Raw genomic sequence first — 20052 nt, 5'->3', positions numbered from 1 at the left:
TCCTATGATTTTCTCCTTTAATCTATTCATGAGATAAGCTCTGTTAACAGATGCCTTAATGACGGTCCTCCAATTCCTGGAATAAACTTCACTTTGGCATTTATACTGTTTTTATTGCTCTTCTGTTGGATTCTATTTGTAATATTTTTTCCCATTGACATTGGTATGTGAGGCTGCAGATGACTCTTTCAAAAAGCTCTGCTGCAAAGGGAAGGAAAGAGAACCAAAACTCTAGAGACTAAGAATTAAGGAACCCTGTGTCGGGCATCTTACTGGGCTTCGGGGACATAGCTGGGAGAGAGGGAGAACTTGAGGGATTAAGAGAAGGAGGATGTAACTGACAGAGTGAGGTGCCAGTGGAGGGCAGGGCGGGGGTGCTGTTGAGAGAGGGACAGCCGCAGAGACTGCTGGGAAAGGGTACAGGGCAGGGCTGACAGGACCAGACCAGATGGAGAAGGTTATGGTTAGAGGCCTCCGTCCATGTGGAGGTCAAGGGAGAGAGGTTATCTTCTGGTACTGGGGGTAAGGGTGGTGAAAGTGGAGAAAAGCTGCTGAGAGAAATACAGACAAATCAAAGGGTTGTCTTCTGGGTGCTGAGGCTCCCTGAGGTTAAAGACCTGGATTTTTGTGGCATTGGTTTGCAAGATTATGTGGTTATTTTTTTCCAGGAGCTCTGAGGGGGTGGAATAGGATTGTGGGGACCACCCAAGGTTGGGGTTTCGAGGGGCGAGTGTGAAAGGCAGAAAGCGGGGTGGCAGCCTGAGCAGGTCCGCCATTTGGCAGTGGTGATGGTAAGGTGCTGGGAGGACATATGTGAGTCAGGCCTCTCCACGAGATGGCCGTTACAGTTTGTCTTTGTTTTAATCTCCACCTTGAGGCAAAAATTTCCATTTTTGCCCTGTCACAAACAAACAGAATGCACCATGGCTTAAGCCAGATAACTTATGTAACTGATTTCATGCTCTGCCACGTTTTTGACAGTTACAGAAAGTCTGTGCTGTTGGGACATGGTGTTGGGACCACAGGAAGTGTGTTCTGATGTGGGGGAAACAGCGAGATGGGGAAGGGCACCGAGCCCCTGTTCCCCGCTTGGGACTCTTGGGAGTGGTTTGGGTTGTCTGGCAAGCAGGGGAGTGAAGCCACTGAGACGGGAGGGGGGTTCCATGGAAGGGGATTAGGGAAGCTGCGGTGGGGAAGGCCTGCATCTGAGGAAGTCCAAGGCCCAGGAGGGGTGGACCCTGCTACACAGAGTTTGAGGTCCCCCCAAATGAAGCCAGGGCTTGGAGTAGACAGGGAGACAGGGAGCTGGGATGGAGGTCTCGGGGAGCGTGGGGAGGGCTCAGGGAGTTGGGAGGTAGCAGCACTGAGGAAGGGGTGGAGGACTAGAAAGCAGGCCCAGCAGCGGAGGGCTGGGGTGTTTGAAGGTTGCAGTGGGGCGGGAGGGGAAGGCTGACTCACCCTGGGCCCCAAGGCTGAGCCCCAGATGCCCTCCTGGGGAGCATGAGGCCCAGAGTGGGGAGTGACCTGCCATAGCCCCCCCCCCCCAGGGCTAATGGTGTCAGGGATGGGGTGTACATTCAGGTCTGCAGCTCCCTGACGGACAGCAGGCTGCCTTCCGGAGACAGTGTGACCTGTAGGCACTACCTTCCCCGTTTTGTAAGACACTTCAGAGCTGAGCCTGCAGGCTTCCATCTGCCCTCCCTGCTGAAGGCAGCCTCCGGGCGGCGTGGGGAAGTGTCCAAACCCGCGTGTGCCCATGCACAGAGATGGAACACCCTTCCAGGTAGGACCAAGGGGCTCTGCCTCCATTGTACTGTGGCCCAAGCCCCTTCTCTCTTTCCTGGTGTTTTCTTTGGGGGTTGTCCCCTCATGAATGACAGAGAGGTATAGTGGGCATGGGGTTTGGTCTCTGATGGGCTGGGTTCAAATTCTGACTATACCATTGCTAGGTCTGTACCCTTGAGCAAGTGGCTCAGGTGGCTGTCTAAGTTCCAGATTCCTTATGTGCAAAAAGGGGATGTGATACTTAATCTATAATCTCAATTTCCATTGCCGGTGGCTGCTAGGACTCCAGGAGAGAGTCCGCGTGTCACTGGTAGAGACTTCTGGGTTCCGCAGGAAGCTGACCCTGGGAGGTTTATTAGGGAGAGTTCTCAGGTCAACACTCGGGGAGAGGAGGGCCCTTCAGAGCTGTCCAGAGCCAGTAGCTGATGTCCTTTGCCTTGGGAGGGAGACATGACTAGGCAAGGTGACCCTCTTCAGTTGAGGATGGTTCTGGAAGAAGGATGGAGACTAGAGGGGTGGGGTACACTCCCAGCAGCTGGGAGACTAAGTCCTTCTGGTGTAAATCTGGTCCTGGCTTGGTCCCCATATGGATCAGTTGACCGGGAGGAGCCATGAGTCTCTAAATATCATGATAAGTTTGGACATCCCTTCTGAAGCAAAAATTTAGTTTTTATCAGCTTCCCCAAGGGCTCTGTGACCCCAGTTTTTAGAACCATTACTTTAAGGTCTCATTCCAAGTAAAGTAGGGGGCTTCCTTGATCTTCTCCCTCCACAGTCTCTCCCCCACTGGTCATGTCTGGGAAGCCCCCTCTGGAATCCCTGCTTCCCAAGAGAGTTCCTCCAATCCTGTCACCACCATACCAGTGCTAACCTAAGAGGCTGGGAGGGAGCCTGAAAAGGGTGTGGGCTTCTGGGTTAAACATCTGGATTTAAACCCTGCTCCTACCATTCACCGTCTGTGTGGCCTTGTGGCATTGAGCAAGATCCTCGACTTCTGTGAGCCTTTCTTCATGTGGGAAACAGGAATAATTGTGCCCGCGTGAGAGCTGCATTTGGAAAGATGGAGTAAATGAGGTGGTTTAGGGAAATACCCTCCATAGCACACAGAAAAGAATAATTCACAACAAAAATAATCTTTAAAAAAATTTTAAAAATATTTTATTTATTACAGAGAGAGAGGGAACACAAGCAGGGGGAGTGGGAGAGGGAGAAGCAGGCTCCCTGCTGAGGAGGAGGGAGCCCGATGCGGTGCTTGAGCCCAGGACCCTGGGATCATGACCTGAGCCTAAGGCAGACACTTAATGACTAAGCCACCCAGGTGCCCCAATAATCATTTTTTTTTTTTTAGGTTCAATCACACTTTCCTTTTTCTTATCTGCCTCTCCTAGCACACCTGAGCATAATCAGATGATGTCTCAAAATGTGTATGTTTCAAATCCAAGGGCTCCCCAGCCCCGGGGCCCCCATCTGCAGTCCCCAAGTAGAAACTGGAGCCTCAGCAGGTACCCTATCGCCTGAGCTCCTGAGAAAACTCCTGATCAGCGAGAACCTCAAGTTCCTTAAGCCTTTACAAAGGGCCTTTCCCTCCCCACTGCCCCCCAACCCTCGCAGGGGGCAGAGCAGGGATTACTTCTCCATGTCCCAGAAGAAGAACTGCATTCTTGGTGGCAAATCCGACTTCCCAAGGTCACAGAGCTAGTGAGTGGCCAAGCTAGATTTCTTCCTGGAGGCCAGAGTGTAATGGTTACGAGGGAACAGTCGGAGCCAGACTCACTGCCTGGGTTCAAATCCTGGCTGTGCCCCTTGCTCGCTGGGGAACTGTGGGAGATGTGCTTGGCCTCCCTGTGTCTCAGTTTCTTCATCTGTAACAACGGGGAAAATAATAATCTCTATCCCACAGGCAGCTACAGGGACAAATGAAGTGTCTGGAACAGTGCCTGCTCTTCTGTAAGCCTAGGCTATGGACCGTGACTGTGCCCCCATCTCTTGAAACACCATTCATCAAACTCCTCAGAACATGTTAGTATTTCCAAAGGGGGCTTCCAAGGGCCCACCTGAGTCCTAGGTCCCATATTTGATTGACTATTAAAAATCATGTTTACTTCTTCTGTCTTTAATCCTCTCCCCCATCTCCTGCTTCCCCACCACCTATAAACAGCAGTGTCCTCGCCCACCTACCACATCCCTCAGCAGCTACCATCCTTCCCTACCCCTTCCCTTGACCCGTCCACTCCTAACAAATGAAAGAAGATACCCAAACCTTGGCCTTCTCCTGTGTCCTCCCCCACCCTTCCTCCAGCTGTCGGTGGGGCTCCACAAGCCCCTTCCCAGCAGTGGCTTGTCTCTGGAGGGAGGGTCCTGCTCCCGACCCGGCCCTTCCCCAGAGCGGCCTGGCCTGCTGACTGCCTCCCACCCTGTCTCTTCTCCCATCTGAAATGTTTTTTTTATTGCTTGCTGGACATTACATAGGAAGCCTGGCTTGTGTTTTCTTCCTTGGAACGGTGTTGAGATTTGCGCTGGTAAAACTCAATGGCCGGTGGACCGTCTTGGTCCTGGCAGGCTGGTATTTTCTTTTCTGGTTTGTTTTTTGGTTTTGTATGTATTTTTTTTTCCTTTGTCTTAGAGTATGGCACGGTCGTTAGCCCTAAGATGATCCCTTTCTGGGATCACTCCTGCTTGCTGAAGTACTCACTGAGATCTTGCTACTTTTGGCTGGACTGGAACTCTGTCCGTGAGCCCTGCATGGCCTATAGGAGCTCAGAACAGCAGCCCCTCCTTGGGGCTTGGTGCAGTTAGACCTGGGGTGTAGCAGCTGGTCGTGGGTCGAGGACCACAAGTAGCCCTTGCTGATGCCACCCTCTCCTTCCAGTACCCTCCCTGTGCCATCGTATTCCTCTGCGTGGGCAGCCATAACGTGGCACCGCGGGCTGAGTGGCAACGACAGACAGTTATTGTCCACAGTTCTGGAGGCTGGATGCGTCTCTGTGGGTCTGAATTCCCTCTTCTTAGGAAGACCCCAGTCAGATCAGATCAGGGCTACCCTAACAGCCTCGTTTTAACCTCATCACCTCTTTAAGGGCCTTCTCTTCAAATACAGTCACATTCTGAGGTCCTGGGGTTTAGAGCTTCAACATGGGAATTTGTGGGAGACCCAGCTCAGTGGGCGAAGGCTACCCTGTCCCCTCAGGTTGGAGCCTGTTCAGCAGCCCTGACCTCTGGTCTCTGCCACCTGGCAAGGGCATTGGTAGACATCTGAGGCAAACGTGGGCCCCGCCTCGTGTATGTCACTTCTGCCCAGGACAACAGTCCTGTGCCACCTGTCACCCACTGACTGAGAGCAGGCCTGTTAAGTGACAGCAGTGACTCACGATGCCTCTTTCCTCACCCACAACCGTGAGGGTCCCTTTTTCTCTCCCTCACATCACAGTCAGGCTGCAGCTGCTGGCAAGTGGCAGACGGTACGTCGGCCTCGCTCACCCCAAGGGTCCCTCCCAGCGCTGCCCTGGTCTCCTCACCCTGGAGGCCTGGGATGGAGACTGGTGGCAAACACCTTCCCCTTTACTTTTCTCACTGCCTTTCCCCTCTTTGGCTGTATTTATTGCCCTGGGAAGAAAATCAAATTCCCACAGGAGTCAGGTTTGATGAGGAGATGGGCTGAGAGAGGAGAGGGCTGGGGACAGAAGGGGGAAGACAAAGGCCTAGTGAAGAGATCTTCTGCGGGAAGACAACTGAGGTTGGGGTGGAGAAGGAAGAGGGAAAGGGATGGAGGGAGCAGGGTGAGGACAGTGGCTTTCCTTCGTGGCCTCTTCATACTGTGCTTCCAGCTCAGTCTGGACAGGCCTTTTAAGGAGTGAGAAAGGCGACTTCCATCCACCCTGGAGTGCCCTGGGGACCCATCTCACTGAAATAGAGGAGACCTGAAGGCAAGTTGATTCGTGGGCAGAAGGGGGTGGGCGGCAACCTTACAGAGCCTCACATACCCTCTCTTGGCAACTGCCCGCTGCCAAGTCCAGAACCACAGCCCAGGAGGCTGTGCTGGTCACCAGAAGACTTGCTGGCAACCTGGATGAGGTCACAGTGAGACAGGGCCTGGAGCCAGAGAGAGGGGATGGGGCCCTCCCTTCTGGAGCAGCAGACCTCCTCCCTGACAAGCTGGAAAACTGGCTGGAGCCTCTGTTCCTGTTTCCTGCCCCCAGACTCCCCCAGACCAGCTCATCTGCTTCCGTTTGCTGAGAACAAGCTCCCTGTCACTTGGACATGCCACCCCCCACAGTTCGGAGCCCAGTCCATCTCTGAGGACCTCTGTAGGCTGGTCCAGTAGCCCAACGGCCTGGGCTACAAATAAGGGACCACATGCTCCCACATGTACCATTCTCTGTTGCTTCTTGCCCCCTCGAAGTTCAGAGGGTGATGCTTCCAGGCCTGGTCTCCACTTCCAAATAGGGAGGAGAGTTCTCTCTCTGCACGCATGGACAGGTGACCTTTGGAAAAAGGTTCTTTCTGCTTGAGTCAGATCCTGGAGAGCCCCGGGGAAGTGGGATGGCTTTCAGATTTTGTGGCCCTGTCTCCAGAGTCCAGGTTCCGCGAAACAGAGAGTTCCGCTGGGTGGAGTGGGCGGAGGGGGTTGGATTTCTATTAGCATCAGAAAGAAACAAATCGGGAAACTCTGGGATTATTAATAGAACCAGAGTCTATAAACTGCAGTACCTCAATTCACACACTATTCAGGGTATACAATAGTTATTTTTATCCAAATTATTTCCTGACCAAGAATAAGACTCAGATGTTAAATTAAACAACTGTAACTCTATTTAGTTTCATTTTATGGTTAATGAAGCCACCGGGACAATAAGAACTTACAACAGACCCAAAAATATTCTTACTGCGCTGCTAAAAAGAATGGCCCATAAATTAATGAGTAAAACTTGAATAAGAAATATTTCTCTTTTAACACGAGCGAAGAAAATGTATTAAAGGGAGAAACTTAAAAGGGACGATGTGTTACCAAGCGGGTGACAAACAGAAGTAGGAAGCTAATGTGAAGAAAGGCAAGTACAGTTGATTCAGCCGGCAAGGAAGGTCACAATAAAAAATGCCTCATGTTTAAAACATTATTTTTTTAAAGATTTTATTTATTTATTTGACAGACAGAGATCACAAGTAGGCAGAGAGGCAGGCAGAGAGAGAGAGGGGGAAGCAGGCTCCCCACTGAGCAGAGAGCCCGATGTGGGCTCCATCCCAGGACCCTGGGATCATGACCTGAGCCAAAGGCAGAGGCTTTAACCCACTGAGCTACCCAGGTGCCCCCGAAAATGCCTCATGTTTAGCAGGAGTCCTTGGCCTGGGTATAACTTGGATGTGTATTTGAGGATGCCTGCTCCGGGGAACTCTCTGGGAAGTGGGGGTCATCTGGGGTGGTGGCACTGTCGTAGGAAAACACGGCCCTCCCTCCCTCGTTTCTTCCTTCCTCTGTTCCATCCACACTGACCGAGTGTGCTGAGCTTACAACAGCCAGCTAGACCGACAAGACGTCTGTCTTCGTGGGTCTACAGTCCAGTGGGACAGGTGGATGTTAAACGAGGCCAACGACTGATCACACTAATAGATGCATGTTTGCAAAAGGAGATGAAGTGCCCGGAAGAAATGCAGGCGCTATGCGGCAGCTTAGCAGAGTGGATTTAACTGGGGCGCTCAGGGACACTGTCCGGTCTCTGGTCTCTCCGAGGGAGTGAGAATGCAGGTCCGCCCCGCTCTGCCTGGAGGGCGGGAGTTATCCCGGGGTGGAGCCCGAGAGCCCATTCCCGGCAGAGGGGACGGACAAGGGCAAGGCCCTGAGGCAAGCTTGGTGTGCTCAAGGAGCTGGCAGGACATAGGGAGAGAAGGATGCAGGAGGAGCCCTGGGCGCTTGCCAGGGGCCGGGTAGTCATGCGTGGATTTAATTTGGAGAATGGTAAGAAGCCATTTAAGGATCTTTTTTTTTTTTTTTTTTTTTTTAAAGCAAGGGAGGGACAGGAGATTTACATTTAAATAAAATGATTGTGGCTTCAGAGAGGCAGGTGGAGTGGAGTGAGCGGGTAGGAGGCTACTGCGGTCCACAAGGTCATGGGGGCTGGGACCCTGGGCTGGAGGAGCCAGCCGGTGGATTCCAAACACATTGAAGAGTTTTGACGTTGACAAGTGTTTGAAATGAGGGGTGAGGAAGTGGAGGGCAGAGCAACCATTTCCTTTGTGTGTCTGAAACTCACCTGCGTTACAGTTAGGAGGTATTAGCGCTGGCTTTTGAGAGGGGTACAGAGACACCCACTTCCCCGCAGCCAACCAGGCAGCTGGTCACAGGATTGGAGCCCGGGGGCTGTCCCTGTGCCAGATGTCACCGCTGGGTGGTGGCTGTGCTCCATGTGAGCTAAGGTGGTGTTGGGTCCGTTATCAAACGAACGAGACTGAGACAAAGTTACGCAAAGCCTTATTCTATGCCAAGCATTAGAAGTTAGACTGACTGGCCAGGGAAACGAGGCTGAGACAAAGTAAAAGTTATGTAAAGCTTTACTCCATGCCAAGCATTAGAAGTCAGACTGACCGGCCAGGGCCGCCTCCGAAGAGAGCGACGCCCCTTGGTCTTACAGGCTAGTTTTTATAGGGCACAATTGTAGACATCTACATATGTGGCTTTGGCTGATTGGATGTCTACCTGTGTGTTTTAGTAACAGTTACCTGGAACCGATAATATAGTAACTGTTGAGGCGTTTATTAAACAACAAAATGTCTACCTAGGCAACATGGAGTCACTATGGCTAAGTAGGCCCAGGCAGGCCCTAGGGGGTTAACATGTTTTAACGTGGAATCAACCCCAACAGTGGGATCCCATAGTCTCAGAAGACCCTACCCCATCCCAGTGCCCTGTGCTGCCTCCCTCCTGGGCTGGGCATCCTTCCTGAACAAGGCCTGCCAGCAAGGTCACATTCTTGCATACATGCTGACCCCCACTGCCTAGCCAGGGCTGCTGGGACAGGCCCAGGCCGGCCTCCATACATGGATCTGGAGAACAGGCATGTGTGCCCACATGCACAGCCCCCTTTCTCCTGCTTTGTTTGTCCTCTCTGCGTGTCCTCCAGCTTCTATTTCTGCCTCCACCTGTCCCTTCTGCCCCTCACATATCATGGTCACTGTCCATTCGTACACCCTGAATGTGGTGGGTCTTCCACATCTGTTTACTAAATTGGACTACCTGTCGTCGGTGACCCAACCACCTTGCTTTCCCCTGTTGACCCCTCTGTCCTCACTGCAGGGGCCCTCTCCCAGTCTCCCAGATGGCCTGTTACAGCCTCATGAATCTGCTTGCATCAGTTCCCTCCACCTCCCACCCCTGCACCCTGGTCCTCTTTCTGGGGCAGGTCCCGTTATCTCTCAGCAGAATGCTTGCAAATCCTCTGACTTTACCACCCATGCCTCCCCCTCCTTCATCTCACCCCTTTTTCCTAATGGAAACCTCAGGGGCCGCCCGCTACCTGATAGACCATTGCAAATTCCTCAGCCTGACACCTGAGGACAAATTCTGGCCTTGACTCTGACTTTTCTCCCCAGCGCTGCTCTCACAAGGCCTCTGTGCTGAAGCCTCCCAGAGTCCTTGTCCTCACCCACCCCTCCCCCAGCCTCCGAGAGCTGCCCCTTCTTGGGCAGCCCCGAAGCCTGGAAACCCTCCTTGGGCTGCATCGCTGCCCACCTTGCCCACCACTGTGTGTGCTCGCGCCTTTGGCAGAGGTGTCCAAGGAAGGAGATGGGGCTCCCAGTGAGCTCAATGCCGGATGAGTTTTGTTTGAGGGACTATGGCATCCAGGGGGCCGCATCTGTACTTCCTTTTTAGGCTGGGAGCTCCCAGAGGGCAGAGTCTGGGACAGTTGGCATCTGCCAAGTGAGCCACTGCGGGGCAAATCATTAGGCAGAGGCCTGTGCTGGGGGAATTCAGGACAGGGATTAGACATCTGGGGAAAGGGTGTGCCCTGGTGGGGTCAGTCCTATCCTGCCAGGGCTCCAGGCAGAAGAGCTGGGGGGACCGGAGGGGCTTTCGCCTCTCCACGCTCACCCAGCCAGGCCAGAATCCTGGAGGCTCCCTCCCCGAACTCCCATCAGCGGGAGAGTGGCCTGAGGGCATTTCAGAGGAGCTGGTCCAGCAGCCCGTGTGGCATAAACTGGAGCCGGGACGGGGGCGGGGGGGGGGGGGGGGCTCTTCCTGTGAGCTGCAGCATTTTTCAAGCTTTCCAAATCCCAAGAGGGACCCTGCGAAGGTAAGAATCTCAGCAAAGTGCACAGCTTATTGCCAGAGGATCTGAGCCTCACGGGGTGGTGGGGATCAGGACGTTAGGAGGGACCTTTGGAGGCAGAGCCTGGGAGTGACTGGAAATGGGGGTGCACAGTGGGGAGTCCCAGTTGCCTTGGATGAGCTCTCTGAGGGCTGAGTGTAGCAGGAGAGCAGAGGAGGCCCCCAGCTTCCTCAGTACTGGGGGGCTACGGGGTTGAGGAGTTGAGGAACAGCCCACAGGCAGGGCGCTGCCCAAAAGGAACAGCCAATGGGGCGCGAGGGGCCGGGGAGGACATTCTTGGAGCCCGGAAAGAAGGTGTTTCCAGGAGAACAGTGTGACCCACTGAGTCCAAGGCTGTTGACAAGTCAGGGGAGAGGAGCTCTGAGACTCAACCATTGGACTTAGCAGTGTGGACATCCCATAACCTTGACAGGAGTGGTCTGGGGACCAAAGTGACTGCAGGGTGTTCAGGAGAGAGTACAGGGTTGGGGTGGGGGTGGGCGGCAGTGGACTAGCAAATAGACTCTGAGGAATTTTGCCCTCAAGGTGGGCAGTAGCTAGAGCCCTCTCCAACTGTGTGGTGAGGGGAGGGCTTTTGTTAGGATGGCAACGATCTGGGGATGGGGGGCACTGACCATCCTGTAGGGAGCAGGTGGTAGCCCGCTGATGTCCATGGGATGGACAGAGGGGCAGGGTCCAGGCACAAGGAGGGGTGGGCCTCAGACAGGAGCAGCTGGTTCCCCAGGGAGGAGGTCAAGGGGCACAGGTGGGGGCAGGTGAGCAGATGTGGTAGCAGGAGCGTGAGATGTTTCCATCCGACCCAGACACAGGCTATTATGCCCACTTTAGAGGTAAGGAAACAGGTACAGAACTTGGCCTGAGATTTGAGGGCCACAGAAACTGCCCTAGATCTTAGTGGGGGGTGGGGGGCAGAAGGAAAGAGGACTGGGAAGGAAGGAACAGAAGGGACCACCAGGCTAGTCTGGTTGGGCCGTGTCCTGGAGGCCAAAGGCAGAAGGAGCTGTGTGGGCTTAGGGGCGGACAGATCTGGTTCAGGTGGTGGGTCTCAGCCCCTCACTAGCTGCAAACAGACCAGTCTCAGCAACCCCCCCATAATGAGGTGAGGGGATATTCGCTGTATCTACTTCCTCAGGGCGGGCGCAGTGAGGAACCTGGGAGCGCACGGTGCAGGCTCACCTGGAAGTGCCTTCAACACAGGTGGCAGCAGCCTGGGAAGAGGAGGTGGCGCTAGAAACAGAGCACCCTGGGGGGAGGGGAGGAGCCCTGGGCAAGCCCGGAGGGGCTGGGCTTACTCCCCGTTGGCCAAGCATACCCGCCCCCCCCCACCCCAGTGTTCTCCTCTTGCTGGTTCTGACACAGGCCGCAGCTGGGGAAGGGGGGCAGGAGAGAATGGAGGGAATGGAGTCCAAAGAGATCCCCAGGGAACCATGCTGGAGGAGGGGGAGAATCGGAGGACTCTGGGAGAAGCCCATGCTCACAGCTGGCAGGGTAGGGGGGGAGGTAGGAGGGGAGGCGGGGGGGGGGGGGGGGGGGGGGCCCCCCCGTGGGGGCAGACCCTGAAGCAGACAGCAGCCCCGTCCTCAAGGTGGAGCTGCCGGCCACTTGGAGTCACTTTCCCGGGGCCAGTGACTGAACATCTAGGAAGGGGAGTCCTGCTCCCTGGGTGGGAACGGGCCTCCTCTCTCCCTCCTGACGGCACACTCGGGTTCTGAGAGCAAGCTTGAGGCTCCTGGGAAGCTCAGGCCCACCCGTGCAGAAGCAGCACGGACAGCCGTCTGGTAGGATATCCCCCGACCCTTGGCCACCCAGTGCTGTCTGCCACAGACTGCCAGGTGCCAAGGGCTCTCCTCTGTGGCCACGTGTCCCACACGGAGTCTCTTTCCCGGACTAGCCCCCGGAGCCGGGCTGGTACCTCCAGAGGGGCCCGGCTTGCCAGCCCAGGTTGGGAGTCCAGGGGGGCGGGAGGACCCACTTTCTCTGGCAGGACCCGCTGCCTCCTTGTCACCTTCAGGAAAAGCCCAGCACAAACCATCCCATCCCGAGCTCTGCAGTGGACGCCAGGCGAAGCTACCCACTCTGCAGACCAGCCATGTTGACCATTCTACAACTTCCTCCACACCTGGGTGGCTGTGGTCTGGGGGGGGAGGGGTCCTCCAGGTAAGGCAGGAAAGCACCAGGCCGGCTAGCACAGGGACCTCTGGAAGCCGGCGGGCTTTCCTTATTATGGAAGCCAGAAAGCCCTGAGACGGGGGTGGGGCTTGGCTGTCACCTTTGCCAGGGACAGGGGATGCTTCATCAGACTAAGCCACCCGCCTCCAACTCCTGCTTTTGCCTTAACAGTCGCATCTGCTGGAAGCGAAGGGCATAGTAAGACCGAATGCCCACACCTGCAAGTTCTAAGGTGTCTGTCCCCAGAAGTCTCATCCAAGATGACATCTTGGGACTGGTATTCTGTGACTCTGGGAGAGTCCCCAGGGGGACTGGGTGTGCTGATGCTGTGGACAGAGGACATATTAGGTCCTCATGGGTCCTCCCCCAGAAGCAAGGAGGCTTCCTAAGGACCACAGCTACATCACAGCAGGAGACTAAAATGCTCCAAGGTCAAGGAGAGTCGGAGAGACATTTGCCCTGAAGGCGAGCTGGTGCAGGTTCAAACAGCCCCTTGCCTGGGAGTGCACTGCTGTCCTCCCAGCTCTGCTGGTCCCAGGTAAGAATTAGGTTGTGACCTTGGTGGGTGGAGGGAGGGATTCCACGGAGATTTCTTCTGCCTGCCTGCTTCCTGGGGCTCTCAGCAGCCTCATTCTCTCTCCTCCCTTCAGGTCCTGGCCCGGCCTCCCCATGGAGCAAAGCAAGCTGAGCCCTGGAGGGGGCATCCACCCTCCCCTCCTGCACCCCTGCTGGAGGGCTGTAGTCTCCTTTGGATCTTTTTGCGGTCTGGGCTTGCTGTTCCTCTCAACAGTAGTCAGGAAGCCCTTACCCCAAAAAGTATCTGCGGGAGGCCTTGTCTACAAGGGGGAAGCCCCCCAAGGGCTTCAGGTAGGTCACACACCAAACTCACAGACAGGGACAGCAACAAAGGGAGCCATCAAGTTGTCTTTCCCCTGGAGCCGCTGGTTCACCTCGGGACAAGTGCTGAGCCTCTCTGTGACTCAGTTATCCATTCAATCGTTTATCCCTGTGCAGATTCCACAAGGTAACAAACAAACAAGAGTGGCTCAATTAAAGGTGTAGACGCGATGTTGGTGGCTTAGGTCCCAGCCTGCTGTCCTCTATTTGTAGACCGTCTCCCTCAGGGATCCTTTTGGGGAATGACTTCTCCCACCCCATGGGAACTCCGGGTGGGACTGTCACTCAAGGCATCTCAGCCTCTCCTGCCCCCTTGGATGCGACACCCGAGACAGGCCTGGGAATTGAAATCCTGTGTGGAGGGATAAAAGATTGGGAACCCGATGATCCCAGCAGCTGTGCCGAAGAGAAGACTGAGCATGTGCCCCCTTCGTCTCCTGAGCTGCTTAGTGTCTGCCCTTCCCTAGCCTGGACCTTCAAGTGCCCCCCTGAATCTGGTGAACCATCCGCAAATCCTTCCAGTAAAATCCTCATTGCTTTAGTTAAGCAGTCAATACTGTTAGCTTGCATCGGGATTACAGAGACCTCTAGGGACAGGAGGTGGGGTTGCTTACCCTGGAGAAAGGGAGGGGACAGGCTGGCCTGTGAGACCTTTTCTCATCCTTAGGGGAGGTCCACATGGTGTCAGCTCCAGAGGGCAGGGGACAGACCACATACAAAGCCTGCGTTAAGGCCCAAGGAAAACATTCCCAAAGGTGACAATGAGCACGAACTGTGGACTCTTGCCCCTCCCGCCAGGTGCCAGCTGTCTGGAGATCAGCACTGCCGGTAAACCAGGGATAGACAGGCAAACCTCCATCTCACTTCCCGCCGCTGGGAGAGGGCCCAGTGCCTGGATATTCTCCGACCCCGAAAGCCCGGGCTCCTCTGTCCCTCCTTCTCTGGAATCCTCTACCCTACTCCGGGTGGCTGCGGTGTCTGGACATTCCAAGGTGAGGAGCCCAGTGTCCGGTCATCCTAAGCCTGTTACTTGGTACAGATCACACCAGAGCCATGACCCGCAAGAGACAAGGCAGCTGGAAAGTTCCTTCCCCACGCAGAAGCCGCAAGAAGCAGTTCTGAGCCAGCGCCACCAGGTGAACTTGTGCGTGGCCCACACTGAGTTCAAGGGTGCTGAAGGATCCTGAGTGAGGGCGGCGGGCTCACTGTGGGGACTCCAGGAGTCGGGCTGGGGGATGGGCCGCACAGCAATTACTGGAGGTGTTCGAGATAGGCTCAGCCCCAACCTCGCTGCAACCGTACATCAGGGCGAGCAAGCCGGATGGCAGCAGACAAAGACTGCAGGGCTGACCAGTGCCTGTGACTGACAAAGCTCCTGCCCCTGGTGCCACCCTGACCTCCCCCATCCGCCTGGCAGCAAAGCGGGTCTTGATCTGCCACTTGCCCGACGGGGCTCGTGGGAGGGACGTGTCTAGCTCAAGGGTGGCATCGTGTGGTCATAATGAGGTAGTGCACCCCACAGCCTCCAAAGAGCTCCAGTCCTGGGTAACTCCCAGGTTCACAGTCCCATCCTGGGCTGGACTCGGCTCTAGCCCCCTGCAGATCTTCCCACAGAACTGGAGTTTCTTTGAAGAGCAGTCCAGAGGGGCGCAAAGCCTGAGAGGGATGATGGCGAGAAGAGAGAGAGATGTAGAGAGAGGGGGGGAGGGGAGGTGGGAAGGAAGGGTTTCAGGAGGGAAGGAGCCTCTCAGTGAGGGTATCTGCACCCCAAGTCCCTCTCCTGGGTCTAGGCCACATTTCAAAGCCCCTCACTTGAGCCCCTCAAGCTGCAACTGAAATCCCCCGCCACCCTAGGGGAACCCCTCCCCCCAGGGGAGTGGGGCCCAGGAAGAGGGCGTCATTCAGAAAAGGCTCCTATTTCCAATGTTACTGGAAAGAACCTGAAATTCAGAATCAGCCAGATCTCAGTTCAACTCATAGGTCCTTCCAGTATTAGCTGTGTAACCTTGGGAAAGGAAAGCCATTTATCTTCTCTGCTTCTGTGCCTTCATCTGTAAAATGGGGATATAAAGTCCACCTTGCAGGGGTGAAGAATGGCCACTGTCAGTAGCAGCAGTGATCATCACCCTAGGAAGGCCGGACCCTGACTGCATCTAGGGGTGTCAGCTCTGGGGAGGTATCCGCTTGCTGCCCATGCATCGCGACATCTTTTGGCAAGTGTGTCCGTGTCCGTCTAGCAAGAGATTGTTTGATTGAAACTGGCCATGGTCACATGCCTCTACCTAACCCACCCAAGTGGACAGGAGGTGTTCTGAGAGCCTGAGTACTGTGGCCAACGCCAACAGGGTTGGAGTAAGTGGACAATGATGTGGAGGAGGGCTGGGGGCTCAGTAAGGCTGCTAGAGCTGGAGGGACAAATTCTGAGGCTTTGGGAGCGAGAGGAAGGGGAGGAGGAAGCACAGAAAGGGTGGAAGAAAGTCAAGAAAGGAGCAGAAGAAGGGAGGAGAGTGCACGAAGACATGGGAAGTCTCTCCAGGGGCCGGTGTCCCCCTCTCAGGCTGTTCAGGGTGCCAGCAACAGTACCCAGCCCGGCATCCCTGCTGATCCCCACTGAGCCACACTGCTGGAGTATCCTCGCATGCATTTCCTTCCTTCTCTGTGCTGCAATTTCTGCACCTGTAAAAGGAGAAGAATGTGCTGAATTCTTTTTCCCAGCCATCTCCGTTCCTCTCTGCCCCACCTCCCAGGGCAAGGATGGCAGTCCTACCAGCTGTCCTTAGGGTGGGAGCTGTGAGGGTGCCGGAGTGTGTACCAGCCGATGATGGGGGCAGGAGGGCTCTGGGAGGAAGGAGTCAGAGAAATTACCAGTGATGAAGATCTATAGGTTTCCCCAAAGTACAATTTGAATAGAAATATCAAGCGCATCTGGAGTTATTACACCCTGTAATCCTAATGACATACAGTCCTATATACCAACTTGATGATATCCCGAGTATGCAGGGCAATACTGCTGCACATGAATCCTGCCTTTCTTTCTCCCCCAAAGGCTTGCTCATCTCCCAGCACCTACAGAGCCTCCTTTGTTCATCCCAGAGGGGGCCCCATGGTCATAGTGGGAGGACCAATGTGCTCCCAGAATGGAGCTGCTGGGTCACGAGTAAGGTTATGGACAGTTGTCATTTGACACTTTCTTTCTTTCTTTCTTTTTTTAAGATTTTATTTATTTATTTGAGAGAGAGAGAGTGAACATGAATGAGGGGGGAAGGGCAGAGGGAGAGGGAGAAGAAGACTCCCCACTGAGCAGGGAGCCTGAAGAGGGCTCGATCCCAAGACCCTGAGATCAGAACCTGCAGCCCAGATGAAGGTAGAGGCTTAGTGCCCCTGGTGCTTTCCTTTTTGTCTAACCTGGGGTGTGACCTAAGTCCCCTGGAAGCTGCTGAGCCCACCACCAGCTTCTCCCTTCTCCTGCACTCTCCCTCTCTAGCCTTTCCTTCTCTCATTCCTCCTTCCCAGTCTCTTTCTCCTCTTTCCTAGCATCTAGGCCTTGCTCTGCCAGGGGTGCCCTCAGACACAATTCTTTCCTTCGGGAGCCCTTTGGGGTTAATGGGTACTCATCTTGCTGGCTATGCTCCTTGGCTAGAGGGTTTGGGGTTGGGAAGGGGAAGGGACTGTTGCATGAAGTGGGAGCAGCACGGTCAGGGGTTGGTGGGCAGGGTGGGGCACAGAACATCCAGGCCCGTGCACCACCTCAGGGTGGACCCTGGGCTTGTTCTATCTACAGTGTAGCCCATGCCAGTCCCCAGGACTTAAAGCTGTTAGAGCAGGAAATCTCCTGGGCTCCTTTTAAGGAGGTGGAATTTTTTAAGGTCAAGGTTGCACAATTCACACACTCCAGGAATCCCTTCCCAAACCCCATACTTGCCGCAGCTCAGCCTTTGTAGGACAGCAGTTCTGGAAGTGGGGTCCCTGTACCAGCGGTTTCAGCATCACCAGGGATCTTAGCAGAAATGGACCTTCTTAGTTGAGTGTGTTCCCTCCCCAGCTCCACATTTAGTGACGGTCACATTGGGGGCTTGAAATCAGCCATTGTGGGAACAATTTACACCAGGGGAATTGGCAGACACCACAAATCTGTGCTTACTTTTCTTTCTGAGAAGAGTTTTCAGCAACCCATTGGGCCCCATCCACACCCACTGAATAAGAAACTCTGGGGGCAGGGCCCAGCAGTCTGCATCTTAATAAGCTTTCCAGGTGATTCTGATGCATAGTCAAGTTTGAGAACCACTGTTCTAGTTGGTTAGCAATGGTGGAATCCTAAGAGAGACAGGAGGAAACTAGGGGTTGGGGATCAAAAAAAAAGGGAGATGTTGGGTAGCCAAAGAGTGAGGTCTTTCAGGGAAACTTTGGGGAAGGTAAAGAAAGAAAGTCAGCCAGATACTTGGCCTTCCCTCCAGCAGAAGGGCCACCAGGCATGTGACAGGAAGCCTTCCTGGACAGAGCTGAGTCCTCCAACCCCAGCACCGGGAAGAGGACCTGAGGCGGTTTGGATGTAGCCTATTTGGAATGCTCTGGTTTTCTCAGATAGCTGGGTGAGGGAGATGAAGTCAATCACTCTGAGTCACGAGATCAGGAGGACGTGGAATAATTGGCTGGAAAAACGCCCCTCCAGATGATATTTCTGCAACTCAGAAAAAGGCATTGACAAGCAGCTCATTGCAGATACGAAGAAGGGAGATTCTGAAAAATGTCTTTCACAGAAGGGATGAAAATGCAAAATCAGGGCACCAGATCCATTACTGCTCATGTAAATGTGTGCAAAATGCCACAGGAGACTTCTTTCCTTTTTCCAATGTTGAAATATTTCAAACACACAGAAAAATATAAGAAGCAATATAACAAAATCCTTGCACCCACCATCGGAAATAATAAATGTTAAGTATTGCCACATTTATGTTGGATTCCTCTTTTTTTTAAGGTTTTATTTATTTGTTAGTTTAGAACACATTTGAGCAGGGGGAGGGGAAGAGGGAGGAGTGAGAGAATCTCAAGCAGACTCCGAGCTGAGTTCAGAGCCCAAAGTGGGACTTGATCTCACAACCCTGGGATCATGACCTGAGCAGAAACCAGGAGTTGGTCACTTCACTGACTGAGCCATTCAGGTGCCCTTCATGTCAGATTCTTTAAAATAATAATAATAATAATAATAATAATAATACAACCTTACAAACATGGCTAAGTCCTCTTTGCCTCCATTTTCCTTCCTCCAAAGATGCAGAAGCTATCCTAAAGTTGATGGATACTGTTCTCATAATGTGTTCATACTTTATCACATATGAATTACTCATAAATTATACCTAGCAATGTTTTAAGTGCTTAATTTACGTAAGTGGTGTCGCATTGAACCTATCATTCTGGAACTTGCTTTTTTTCACCTAACATGATGCTTCTACAGTCTGCTTGTGTCACTAGGTGAAGATCTAGTTCATTCATTTTAGTGGATGAATAACACTAAACTGTGTACAAAGAGACCACAATTCATCCATTAACCTGTTGATGGACATTGAAGTTATTTCTAACTCTTCACTTGTCACAAATGATTCTGCAGTGACCATGCTTGAACCTGTTTCTCTAGAGTATGTCCCTAGAAGTGCTGCTGCCTGCCCTTGGGAGGACACATTCCCAGTTATATGCACATTGCCAAATTGCTCACAAGCTTGGCTGAACCAGTTCACACCTCCACCAGTGTGGATAGGATACATCCTAAGGGGTTCCTTCTTCCATGTGCTCTTGGTTTGTATTCTTTCCTGAATTTAAAAGCAATGATAAAGATTTTCTCTAGCTCATTTCTTACCTTTCTCCTCCTAGCTCTACTTTCTCTTAAAGGGTTAAGTTCTGCAGACTTGGATTTTTCCATCTCCAGGGTTTTCCAGAACCTGAACCCCTTGGCCCAGAAAAGATGACTGGCATGTGCGTTGTAAGGTGAAGTCACCTTGAGTGACTTCAAGAATTTGAGTCACTTCAAATTCTTGTCTACTTTTAGAAAATATGCAATACCATTCAGTTGAGCGTTCGTTCATGTGTGTGACTCTCTGTGTCTGTGTGTGTAGCTCTATACCAAAGCCAACAAGAAGATGGACTGGGAAGGGCAAGTCATTCACGATGTCTTCTCAACAATGCGTAAAACTAGGAGAGAAGTGTACCCAGTGTGACCTAGAATCTACTCTCATGCTTTAGGTCCTTTCTTCTTCCCCCTCACTTCTTTCATGTGGGTTAGGGAAAGGCTTGTCCCAAGATGTCACTCTACTGCTCCATCTTCCCTGCTGTCTGATCCCCACCAACCTCCAAATACTTCTTAAGCCATGGAAACACATGGGAGAGGGAAAGAGGGGTGCTGCATGGGGGAGGGGCAGTCCCATGGGCTCCATCTGGGGGAAAGGGCTGACTTTTTGGCCCCGAGTCTAACAGCTCTCTGTCCATGCCAAGGGCTGCCTCCTGCATCTGGGCCTGTAGGGTTGGGAGAGCTGCCAAAATCCTAGACTGGGCAGTGACAGTGGACAGCCTAGATCCTGGCCACTGACCCTGACCCTCAGCCCAGGGCCATACTGAACCAGTCTGGATGCCTTCCCTCCTGGGCCCTGAAGCAGGGAGTCTTCAAGACGTCTGACATAGACTAGAGAAGAGGGGGACAGATTGAAGGGACGACCACAGAATCCCCTGTCTCACACTAAAAACACTTCAAGAGGCAGGAACCCAAGGTGAGGGAGGAATTTCAAGTCACAATTCAGTGGAGGTATGGAGCACCGCAGTTCAGTGGAAGTAAGGACTACTTTCGAATGGGATTTTTTCCCCCTCAACACTTCAAACCGTGTTTGCTTGTAGGGAG

This window comes from Enhydra lutris, unplaced genomic scaffold (assembly GCF_002288905.1).
Source record: "Enhydra lutris kenyoni isolate GAN:26980312 unplaced genomic scaffold, ASM228890v2 scaffoldscaffold27, whole genome shotgun sequence".
In the NCBI taxonomy this organism is placed as follows: Eukaryota; Metazoa; Chordata; class Mammalia; order Carnivora; family Mustelidae; genus Enhydra; species Enhydra lutris.
This window is presented reverse-complemented; position numbering follows the sequence as displayed.